The following is a 12,500-nucleotide window of genomic DNA, read 5'->3' as shown; positions in this document are numbered from 1 at the left end:
GAAGGTGGTCGGAAACAGGTCGTAAGCTTGGTGTGACTGGGGCTTTAGGCAACGACCCTACTATATACACGATGACCTTAGCAAATGGTTCCTCTTCCACAGGGATTGGCTTTAAAGGAGATACAACTACAGGGTGATTAGGTTTTCCTACCACCTGACAGGTGTATCAAGTACGACAGTGTTGTGCCACATCCCTCTTAATCCCTGGCAAGTAAAAGTGTTGCCCGATGTTATCTAAAGTTTTACGTACACTCGAATGTCCAGAAAAGGGCCTGTTGTGTGCTAGCCGCATAATAACCTCTTTCCGTTAGACCCTCGGCAGTATCACTTGCCGTCTCTCGGACCACACTGTGTCATCAGTGGGACAGGTACTTTCTACCCATAGGTGGAACAGTACTCTCCCTTCCAGGTAATACTCCTCAGAGAGCTCACTGCCACTCTTTACTTTTCCATACAGATGTCGGGGTCAAGTTTCTACAAGTCACTGAGACCTCTTACTTCCACTTCTCTCTCTCTCATAAACAAGCGAGTCAAATCATACACCTCCATTTCACGTTCTCGTTCCTCCTGGAACAGGGACCATAGACCAATCCCTGCCTCGACCTGGGTTTCCTCACTTGGGAGTTTTTTCTCGGGGTTCATACTGTCCTCACATTCAGGTTTTCCAAAGTTTCCCCACTTAAGACCCTCACCGGTCTTTACTTGGTCCTTAGACCACTCCCTCTGCGCGGCCATCGCCCTTGTAACAGCTCAAACCGGAAATAACCTCGAGTGTTGCCCCTCAAGCTGCTCGGTCTCTTCCGAAACAGCCAGTACCTCCGATACTATGGGTGTGGGACACATCTTCCCACCAACCAAATCATTCTCTACTATAACATCCACACCTACAACTGGCAACTCATCTACCAGACCCATCATAGCCTGTCCCTCGTGTAGAGGCGACTGTAAATCTATGGATACTAAAGGTATCTTTGTTAGGCCCCCTAGAGAGCCTTCTATTACACTCTCTCCAACCACTGGACTTTTTACCAGACTACTCAGCATTAGGGACTGGAGTTCCCCGGAGTCATGAAGGATAGTGACTCGCTTCCGGTCTCCTATGGAGACAAAACCTTGGGAGAGAAATAGCTGATATCCCTTTAAGTGGGGATTAAGTTTACTCTCCAAACTATTTAAGAGTACATTTTTACCTCCATTCACCTCTGATGGGCTGTTATTTATTTCTAAACTTACCAGTGCCACTGTTTTGGCTGCATCCCTTAAGCTCTCTTCCTGGGCTAGTGGAGGTACTTTTACTCTTACTCGTCATCGCTACTGGTTTGACGCCCTCAATCTCCCTTTATCTTTTCCAACAATACCCTCCCGCAGTAAAAACATGACTTAATCGGTGATGACTTACTACAGTCATCTTCCATGACTTCTCTGGGTTTAGTAGGTGACCCACCTGATGAAAGCAAGGTTCTCTATTTATTAAGCGCCAAGTCTCCTCTCCCCCTGTCACAGAATTACTTTACAGAAGTCCTTATCAATTCATGTTTATCTGCTAAGACTACGGCCTCCTCCAACTCAGAGACTTCTATTTTCCTGAAGATACAATGACATCTCTTTAGAAATAAACCCCAGATATTCCTCTACCAATATCAGTTCAGACAGGCTCTCAAAGTTATTATTTACGTTGTGAGATCTTAACCACTGGTCCCACAACAAACGGTTTTGCTCTACTAAATTCTATGTGCGACATGCTAGGTTGCTTCCTCATATAACTTGGGAACGAGTTCAGATGTCCTAAGGATGGCTGTTTTAATCACATCATAATCCTTCGCCTGTGCGTCCTCTAGGGCGCCATATACTCTAAAGATCTTCCCTCTGAGGCTAGTTCGCAACAGCGCAGGCCAAAACTTCTTTGGCCACGAATAATTTTCAGCCACCCTTTCAAAATAGCAAAATATTGATCCAGATGGGATTCATCGAACTCAGAAAGAAACTCAGGTCTCCCATACACGGTTTGAGGAATTGGTAGCATTTGTTAATTACCTTGCAATTCAGCTTTAAGTTTAGGACTCTCAATTTCTAATTTAGCCCTTTCAGTTTCTTCCTTTCTAGCTTCGTCTTCTAACTTAGCTCTCTCAGTCTCTTCCCTCCTAGCTTCTGCTTCTAATTTATCTATTTCGAATTCTAATTGCAACTCGCTTAATCGAGATTCGGTGTGCCAGGATTCATCATTACCATCTTCCCGTTCTTCTATATTCACTGAAGCGGCCGAAGCTTGTTCTGTATTACTCTCTTCATGTCTTCACAACACACTTTCGTCTCGATTACGCAACATTGCCAATACCATATGTACTAACTTCCTTTTGTTAATAGCGTGGGCCGAACTAGTCCCAAAATAATGGGCTATCAATTTCAACTTGGGTATGGTGAGACCTTATATTTCCCTTTCAGTGGGTTGTGTCCTTACAAATTCCTCCACTTCGGTTTCGTTGGTCAGCCGCATCTTCATACATTAATAAAGCTATTCACTGTGACCCACATGCGTAGTATTTCCAGTTCATCTTTAAATCCTGGCAACGGGGCGCCAACTAATATTACAAACATCTCTAGATATGGATCAAAAGGTCTCCTGTCGGCATGCTCCGCCTTTGTAATCCTTTGAAGAGGGGACGAGGGATAGAAGGGGTGGCTACTAGTAAGTGAAGATATAGGTAAGCGTGTAGTGGAGTGGAAGGAGGTTTTTTCAAGGTTGATGTGGATGAAGGTGAAGCTGGGAAGGGAGATGTGAGTCTTTGTAAGTGTGTATGAGCCTGGTAGTGAGAAGAGCGTAGAGGAAAGGGAGGCTTCTCCCGTATGCTTACAGGGGTGTGTCCGCAAATGGTAATGAGGCTACCCAAATTACGGAAAGTTGATTTTCAATTGTATTAGAATATATCTTTTTATCATTTGTCTGTTATATGTCAATTTATTATTATTTAGTATTTACCTGTTTGTTTATTATGTAACTATACCTATGCATTTATCTATATATTTTATTTATTGTTTACATTTTTATAGTTTTTATTTATTCATTTATTTATTTATCATTATTATGATTTTTTCGCATCCGACCTAGATAAGGACTAAAAGGTCACCTGTCGGCATGCTCCGCCTTTGTAATCCTTTGTAATCTGCGACCCCAGTTCCTATTTTACACCAGGCCCAAGCCAACTAGTTGCAGAGGGTAAGGATCGGAACAAATCCCTTTCACGCTTTTGCCATTGTAACCATGAGAGAAATTCGCTAGTGACACTCTCATGCAAGAGGAACCCACAGTCAGGATGAAATGGAAACTAAGAGGAAAATTAAACTTCTATATTTCGGCTACAGACTATAGCCCTCTTCAGGAAAGTACAAAATGCAAGAATTGTTTGAGACTTAAATACTGTCAAGGTGAAAGAAGGCCAGAAACATGGGTAGATGACGGGCAACATTTTATCACTCAGGGCGGAGTCAGAAGGAAGAGGGATGCGAGGTCAGAAGGGGTAGGGGTGTGAGGTCAGAAGGGGGGAAGCGGGGTCAAGACGTTGAAGATTCTTAACCAAACACCCTCCTGACCCCGTATGTCTGTAATTCTCTCTGAGGAAGACACACAATTGAAATATAAGAAAATAAAGTACCTCTGCCAACACTCTGAGCTTTCCTATACCAAATACACTCAAATTATTAATTCTACTTCAATATATATATATATATATATATATATATATATATATATATATATATATATATATATATATAAAATCAGCCAATTCCACTTCCTTTCTTTTACCGCCTCCACAATATCTTTCACTCTAGTCTGCTCTCTCACCCAACTTGCTCTCTTTCGGTCTCTCAGCGTTATTCCCATCATTGATCTTTCCATTCTTCTCTATGCACTCCTTAGCTTTGTTTTCATCACCTTCGTCAGTTTCCAAGTCTCACGCCCGTAGATTATTGATGGTAGGATGCATTGATTGCAAACTTTACGTTTCAAATATAAAGGTCGAGAGCCTTTCATGATTTTATTATACTTACCAAGCACTTTCAACCAATTATAATACGTCTTCTTATTTCATTATCATGATCTTTGGTCACTTTCACCATCTGACTAAATAAGTATACTCTTCAACTTCTTCAAGATTCTCACCATCGATTATATTATCTTTACTTTGAATTTCCGTGTTGAACATTACTTTGGTTTTACTCTTATCAATTTTTAAACCTACTTTGAGACTCCTTATTCAGGTCACTCAACATATCTTGCAAGTATTCTGCTCTTTCTGAAATAAGAATAATGTCATCCGCAGATCTTAGATGGTTCAAATATTCGCCATTAATCTTCAAACCTTTCTCTTCCCAACTCAACCTTCTGAAAATCTCTTCCAAGCAAACTGTGAATAATTTCGGTGAAATTAAATTGCCTCGCCGAACTCCTTTTTGTATTTTATGTAGTCGAATTATAGCGGTACCTTTCGCATAAGTCTTTTCTAAAACCCTTACGATCTGTTCGTTTGTACCTTGATAGAGTAGCGAGTTTAGTATTGCTATTTGTTCTACCGAGTCAAAGTCCTTCTCGTATTCAACAAAAGCTAAACAGAGAGGTATATTGTATTCTGTCGTTTTCTCGATCAGTTGGTTCATCGCCTTCAAATGGTCTAGAGTCGAATATCCGCTCTTAAAGCCTGCCTGTTCTCTTGGTTGGTTTCCATCTACAAAATGACCTAGTTTAATAGTAAAAACATTTGAGAATATTTCATATATATTTGATAGCAAGCTAATCGGTCGATAGTTACTAAGGTCCTTCTGGTCTCCTTTTTTAATGAAGCAAAATCACTCTAGCATTGCATCACGATCCAGGAACGCTTTCTTGCCGTAAGCACAAGGTGTACAACTGAGATAATATGAGTTTCTTTCCTTGCCGTTTTCAAGAGATCTATCGATATACTATCTTCCCAGGTGCTTTTCCTCGTTTCATATGTTTAGAGCAAATTCTACTTTTTCCTTTGTAATTTCTGGTACACTACTAGTGTCCACAGATGACTCGTCTTCGACGAGTAAAACTTGGTAAAACTCTTCTACTCTTTTTACCATTCTTTCTCTGTATTTAATTTCTCCATTTCTATCTTTCAAACATATCATTGCTGTCTTCCTAAAGCATGTCTGCGATTGGTCCCTTTAATATTCTAACCTTTCCGAATAGTTTCCTCTATTTCATCTGTGTTTCTCTTTTCTCTAATATCGGTCTTTTGTTGATAAGCTTGTTTAGTTCTACTATTTCTATTTAGTTTCTCTTGCTTTTAATCTGCATAGTCCTCCTTTTATTTAGGCCATTTGTAGCTTTGGAGTATTTGTTTTCTCTAATACTTGTTGTACTTCCTACTTTCTCTGCCGATTCCCTAATGATATTCACTAAATTCAAATTTATAGCTTCGACGTTGTCCTTGTTAGTTTTTAGAGCTTCAAATCTATTTATAATTTCTAAATGAATTTTTTTTATTATCCTTAACGTTTGCAAGGCTTATTTTCTTTCTTAAACCTAGTTTATTTCTCTCGGCTATGAAATTGAATTTACCTGTGCAACCTACCATTCAATGGTCACTACAAAAATAGTTCATCACCTTTTTTTCGTCTTTGCATATATATATATATATGTATATATATATATATATATGTATATACATATATATATATATACATATATATGTACAGTATATGTATACATATATGTATATATATATATATATATATATATATATATATTTACATGTATATATATATATATATATATATATATATATATATATATATATAAAATATGTATATATATATATACATATATATATATGAATGTCTGTATGTATATAAATATATATGCAAAGAAATCACAAATACACGTGATAAACCATTTTTGCAGAAACCACTGGAAAATGAAAAATACGGTTACCGAATGTTTTAGTTTATTTAAGGCATTTTCAAAGATATAAAGTAGTCACACAAAAAGTGATATTATATACATAAGAAGAAATAGGAGATTCGGAGAGGTCCCATGTGAACAGACTCAGTACAATCTAAGTTACAAATGATCACAAACAACTTTAATAATAATAAGATTATCCAATTTGTACGACTATGAACCCAAACTCAAATTCATATAATTTTCGAAATTACTTTTAACATAACAAGGTTCAATAATATCTATTTTTACATTATCGTTACAAGATGTAATTACTTTTGATTTTTTCCAGTCAATGCTATGTCCATAGTCCTTTTGGTGAACAAACAGTCCACCTGACAATTGCCCCGTTCTAATGCTTTTTATTGGCTTATTCTTTTGTTCAAAACTTTACTTGTTTGGCCTATGTAAATAAAATTACAAGCTTTACATGGTATGCTGTATACACAACCTTCATTTTCTCTTGATGAATTTTTAATCAACAAGCTCTTAACATTGTTATTGCTTTTAAAATCCACCTGGATACCAAAAAAAAAAAAAAAAATGCTAGGAAGACTGATTAAATTCTCATAGTAAGGCATTGTTAACATATTCTTATGATTAAATTGTTTTACATGAGAAGTATTAAAAAAAAATTCCTAGCTCTGCTTTGTGCTTTGGAAAAAAATTAGAATATCTGAAATATTTGATTGACAAGGCACAAAACAGATCTAGGAAATATTTTCTTAATACTTCCCATCTAAAGCAATTTAATCATTAGAGTGTGTTAACAATTCCTTACATTCTGTCTGAGGAAGGCATATCAGCCGAAACGTTACGCGGACCTGCTCAACAAGTAATATTCCTTCAAGTTATCAAGAGCATCATGGAGACACCTATGGTCTCCCCAATAATGATGGACTTCAAAGAAACACTCAGTAATACAAGAGCCGCCAATTCGCCAGCGGAGGAAATGGACGAGGGGTTCCATTACCAGCGCCAAAAGCTGAAGAAGATGAAGAAGAAGGAGGCCGCCAAGAAGCACAGGCAGACCAAGAAGCTACCATGCTTCAGGTCAGTCATTTCAAAGAATTGGCCCACGGAGTACAGTATCCTGGTAGCAGTGGAGAAGACCCTCCCAAACATCCCCCTAAAGCTTGTGGTCAGACAGAATGGTCTGCACCACATCATCCCGCGGACAGAAGAAGCTGCCGGTGCCTTTCTTTCATTAAAGAATCTGAACGGACTGCCATGCCCACTGACAACCCTGTATCCGGAGGAGAAGATAAATGAAGCGGTGATCGAAAAGGTCCCTCTTTTCATCGATGCAGACCCCTTCCTACAAACGAATGGAGTGAGAGCTGCCAACAGAATGTCGAGGAAGGTCAACGGCCAGATCCAGAACCTATGAATGGTCAAGATCAGCTTTCGAGGAGCATTGCCAGAGAGAATCAACATAGGTTTCATCGGGTCATACCTAGTGCGACCCTACATCCAAACATCGCTACGCTGCTTCCAGTGCAACCGCTACGGACAAGGAGTCGCAGCATGCCAAACCACAGTCAAGTGTGCAGTTTGTGCAGGGGACCACGACAGCCGTCTGTGCTTCAAGAAACATCAAGAGGAGAAGGAGATCTTTCTGAGGTGCGTAAACTGCGACGGGAACCACATGTCCTCCAGCATGAGATGCCTGTGTAACAGAGGAAGATGCAGCGTAGAATGCAGGCAGTCACACGACCACGTCCTGCCCAGAAGGCTCCAGCTCTCACAGAAGAAGAGTACACACAACTATCGGCAACTACAAAGCCCATGCTACTCACGCAGACGAAGAAGACCCAGGGCAAGGAGATCCAAATAGAGAAGACGCGGCAAGACAAGACCCAGACATAGATGCGACCCGTTCCAGAGTATGCACCAGCTACAAACAAGACAACAGAAAAGACTGTGCTACCTGCCCCGACACAAGCACACACAGAGTCAGCACTCAAGCTACAGAAGTACAACGAGATTATCAAAAACAGCAAACAACTCAACTCGCAACCAAGAGAACAACCAACGAGACCAATAACCAGACAGTCAGAAGAGTCAGTGACCGATCGGCTAGAGAGAATAATGACACAGTTGATGGAAATGATCAACACTCTGCTCTCTGCCCTCGTTCAGCCCCTTACTCAGAGATCTTAACAATCCTCCACTGAGTGGAACATCCAAGGAGCGATGGGGAAGAAGGATGAGTTTCTACAGGCAACAATTACGAACAAGATTGACGTAATTCTCCTTGAAAAGACACTCATCAAGAACTGACCACAAGTGCAAGATGAAGCTCCCAGGATACGAAATCTACCACCTACCAGCAACACCAGGCAATAGCCAGGGGCTAATCACAGCGATCGTTAACAGATATCCGTCTGCACCAGTTGACAGCAAAGTTTACCTCAGGGACGAGACAGAAGTCCTCAGCACAAAGATCTACACCGGTGCCAGGAACGCCCATCAGATTCTCATCCACAACGTCTACAAGTCATACAACAAGATTCTGGACCTCAGCAGTGTACTGCAAGACAACCTAGGCCCAACTATCATTGCCGGAGACTTTAATGCCCACAATCCACTCTGAGGAGGAACCAAACACAATGCAACAGGGAATCACATCGCAGACCTGCTCACTAACAACAGTAACTTCATGGTGCTGAATAATAGTGCTCCAATAAACACACTGGGAGCCTGTATCGACCTCACCATAACCAACGCAGCCCTAGCGCCCATGTGTACATGGAAGATCAACGACCACCTGTGCAGTGACCATCACCCCATAGATACCACGATCAACCTCTCCACCACCAATCCAAACCTGAGGACTATATTCCACATATAAACCTGAAGAAAGCTAATTGGACCTGATACCAAGAGGAACTGGACTCCTTCCTGCTGGAGGTGGACCCCAGGTACTTCCCGTTAGAAGGCACATGTCCCAACGACGGATGCAAACCAAGTAAAAATGAAGATCATCCGTCAAATAGTACATGTTCTAGCCTGGAAGAAGACGCAGGGAGAATCATGAGATGCATCCTTATTGTAGCAGAAAGATCGATCCCTCTCACCAAAAACAGTAGAAAATGTATTAATTTAATGGTTCTACAATTAGAGATGCAAGAAGTTGAAAAGGAGGGTCAACAGGTACATAAAGATCTTCAAAAAACACCGGCGCCCCTACGACCTACTGAATCCTAGAGCATCCCAGAAGCATGCCAGGGAAGAGTATCATCAAGCAAAGACCAGAGCCTGGTTCAGTTGGTGTGGCACCATCAACCAGCGTACCTCTTCTAGTTAACTCTAAAGACAAATCAAGGCAACACTGGGAAGGCCACCACAGACTCCAACACATCCAAACCAGGCAGCAGAAGCAGAGGCAGAAACAGAGAAGCTTATCGACGAGTTCACAGTCAGATCCGCGACAAGACAGCTCCCACCTGTCATCCAAGCCAAACAGACAGAGCTGGAAGAGGAGCGGAGACAATTCACCAGTGAAGGGAAAAGCCAAACTGCTGACACAGACCAACCTTTCACAAGCCAGGAATTGATCAGAGCAACAAAAAAGATGAAGGTCACGTCACTTAGTGAGTATGGTATCCACAACAGTCTGCTAGTCAATGCCACCCCACTCCTTTAAGAAGAGATTCTACGACTTTTCAACAGGTCCTGGGCTGAACAAAGACTACTGAGCCATTGTAAGATTGCTATAATCACCCCTATAACCAAGGAAAATAATAAGTTCAAGCCCATCAGTCTCCTGACCTGCCTCAACAACCTGATGGAACGAATGGTCCTTTCAAGACTCCTATGGGATACATGAAGATTCCACATGCATGTCTACGGCTTCAGTTCCGGAGTAGGAACAACATACAGCATCTGCCACCTCACCACTTACATCTCAGAGACAGGGAAAAAAGGGGAATGGCGGTGTTCATCGATTTGGGGAATGCCTTCGAACTTGCTGGGAAACTCCCTATCCTAACTGCACTCTACAAGAGCAAAGTTCGTGGTCGAATAATGTCATGCCTGGATTTCCTGACCGACCGTAAAGCCAAGGTCTGGTTCCAAAGGCAGCTGTCCAGTACCAAAAACTTCGAGAACGAAACTCCATAAGGAAGTGTCCTCAGTCCAACCTTGTTCAACATCTTGATGAACGAGATTGTCAGCATCCCCTACACCAACGTTGTCATCCGCTTGAGCAATGCAGTCGTTCTGGTGCCGATTGCCAACAAAGCCAGACCGATGCAAGCCATTCACCATGGACTCCTCAAGATAGAAGATACATGCAAGACACTGGGCCTCATGATTATTATTGTTATGATTTTTTTTCGCATCCGACCTAGATATGGACCAAAAGGTCTCCTGTCGGCATGCTCCTCCTTTGTAATCCTTTGTAATCTCCGTCTAGAAGGCCAAGGCCATGGGAGACGTCCCGACACAGCCCTTGACACTACAAGACTCCACATAGAATGAGTACACCAGTACCTGAGCAACATCTTCGATAGGCAACTGACTTTTAGGCCTCATGTCAACTACATCCAGCAAAGAATGCAAAAAAAAAAAAAATCAACGCTTTGAGAGCCATGTTAACGAAATCTGCAGGAACCAACACGCACATTTTGAGAAAAAGTTAAATAACCACAATACGCTCAGTCATAGAATATAGTAGCTAGGCCTACTACATCGCCAAACCCACCACGCTTGAGTTGCTAGACAAGCTACAGAACTGCATTACGGGTTATCCTTGCAGCCCCTCCCTACGCCAAAGTAGCCACCATGGAAAGGGAAGTGAACATACCACCACTCCGCCTGAGACAAAACCTCCTGGCATCAAGACTACAGTTCAAGATCCTGAGATCACCTTTTGATCATCCTCTACAACAGCCAATAAAAACAACCCTGAGAAGAAGCAGAGAACTCTTCTCCAGCTCCTGGCTGATGCGAATGACCGACATACTACTCAAGTACCAAGTTCTCAAAAACAATCCCCCAGATATGATAGAGAGAACAATGATACTTCACAGACCACCCTGGTTCAAGGTTCCTGGTACCATCATCATCGACAGCATCCCTGGAGGGAAAAAGAACACGGATCCTGAAACACTAAAGACCATCACCAGGATGAGAAAATTAGAAGTAACACCGCCTGAAGCCGTCAACTACTACACGGATGCTTCAGTCCTTGGAGAATCAAGACGGTCTGGCAGTGCATTCTTCACAAACAACCTGGCCTTCAGAGCCAGCATCAGTGATGACCCTTCAACCCTCCATACCGAGTTCATAGCCATCAAGATGGCCCTGATGCATGCTTGCCACAGACAACGTATTCCCATAGTAATCCACACTGACTCCATGAGCAGCGTACAGACCCTACGTGACCCCTTTCCAATAGAGAACTGAGAACTGATCACCTACATCCAGCCCCTCACAAAGCATTCAGAAGACAGAGGGACATCAATCACTGGATCCCAAGCCACATTGGCATCACAGGGAATGAAACAGCAGATATTCCAGCCAAGGAAGCTGCCAACAAACCTGGGATTGACTTTCTAGTACCACAAAGTGACAGCCAACTGAAGACCAAGATTTACAAATAAATCCATGAAGTCCGGGACAGACAGCTAGGTGAAGAAGCCTTCACCTTCAAGACTGTCAGGTGGAACCTTCAGGTCACAAGTGGGAAACCAATTCAACTGCCGCCCAACATCTCCAGGAGCAAAGGGACCACACTAACCAGATTGCGACTTGGTTACAAACTTCCCACTGGAACAGCAACACCACCACACCTGTGTAATCTTTGTGATGATGTTTTCAGCTACACCCATTACCTTAGCAACTGCCCAGCCACCTCAAACGTTAAACAAAGACTAGAGAATATCCTACCAGCAGAAGACAGACCACATAACCCAGAAGACATAGCCACCAGCATTCTTCGTCACTTAGCAGACTGACTACACCAACTATTACTACTTTTTATCTCGGATCACCCACTATAACAAGACATCAGAATCAAGACTAAGGTCACCCACCAGATAACACGACACAGCCACAGGTGGGCCGCATGAAGCAGGGCCCACACTCTAACAGTTGAGGAACCATCATCACCATCAACTACTTTGTACCCTTGAAGGTGTCTTAAATAGACGGAAATGTCTAGTAACCGTATTTTTCATTTTTCACTGGTTTCTGCAATACATATATATATATATATATATATATATATATATATGTATATATATATGATATATGTATATACATATGTAACACACACACACACACACACACACACACACACACACACACACACACACACACACACACACATATATATATATATATATATATATATATATATATATATATATATGTAGAGACATTGGGACAAATTATGGGAAAGGTGGAGGGGGAAACACGGGTCTTTATCTGATTATCGAGTTTATTCCTGACCGGTTTCGCTTACAATAGCTTCCTCTGAAGAAGATATTTTAAGCGAAACCGGTCAGGAATAAACTCGATAATCAGA

The 12,500-nt window shown here is 41.7% G+C and overlaps 1 protein-coding gene across 1 annotated transcript in view; it reads left to right on the top strand.

The window, feature by feature from the left end:
- Nucleotides 1–12,500, top strand: part of LOC143018355 (uncharacterized) — a 42,325-nt gene that overhangs the window by 5,050 nt on the left and 24,775 nt on the right. The gene's annotated exons all lie outside the window — the stretch shown is intronic.

The sequence above is a fragment of the Oratosquilla oratoria genome, chromosome 34 (assembly GCF_046742065.1).
Source record: "Oratosquilla oratoria isolate Oo_2021 chromosome 34, ASM4674206v1, whole genome shotgun sequence".
NCBI lineage: Eukaryota > Metazoa > Arthropoda > Malacostraca > Stomatopoda > Squillidae > Oratosquilla > Oratosquilla oratoria.
The sequence above is the reverse complement of the archived record's forward strand: the minus strand, read 5'-3'. Positions and strand labels throughout refer to the sequence as shown.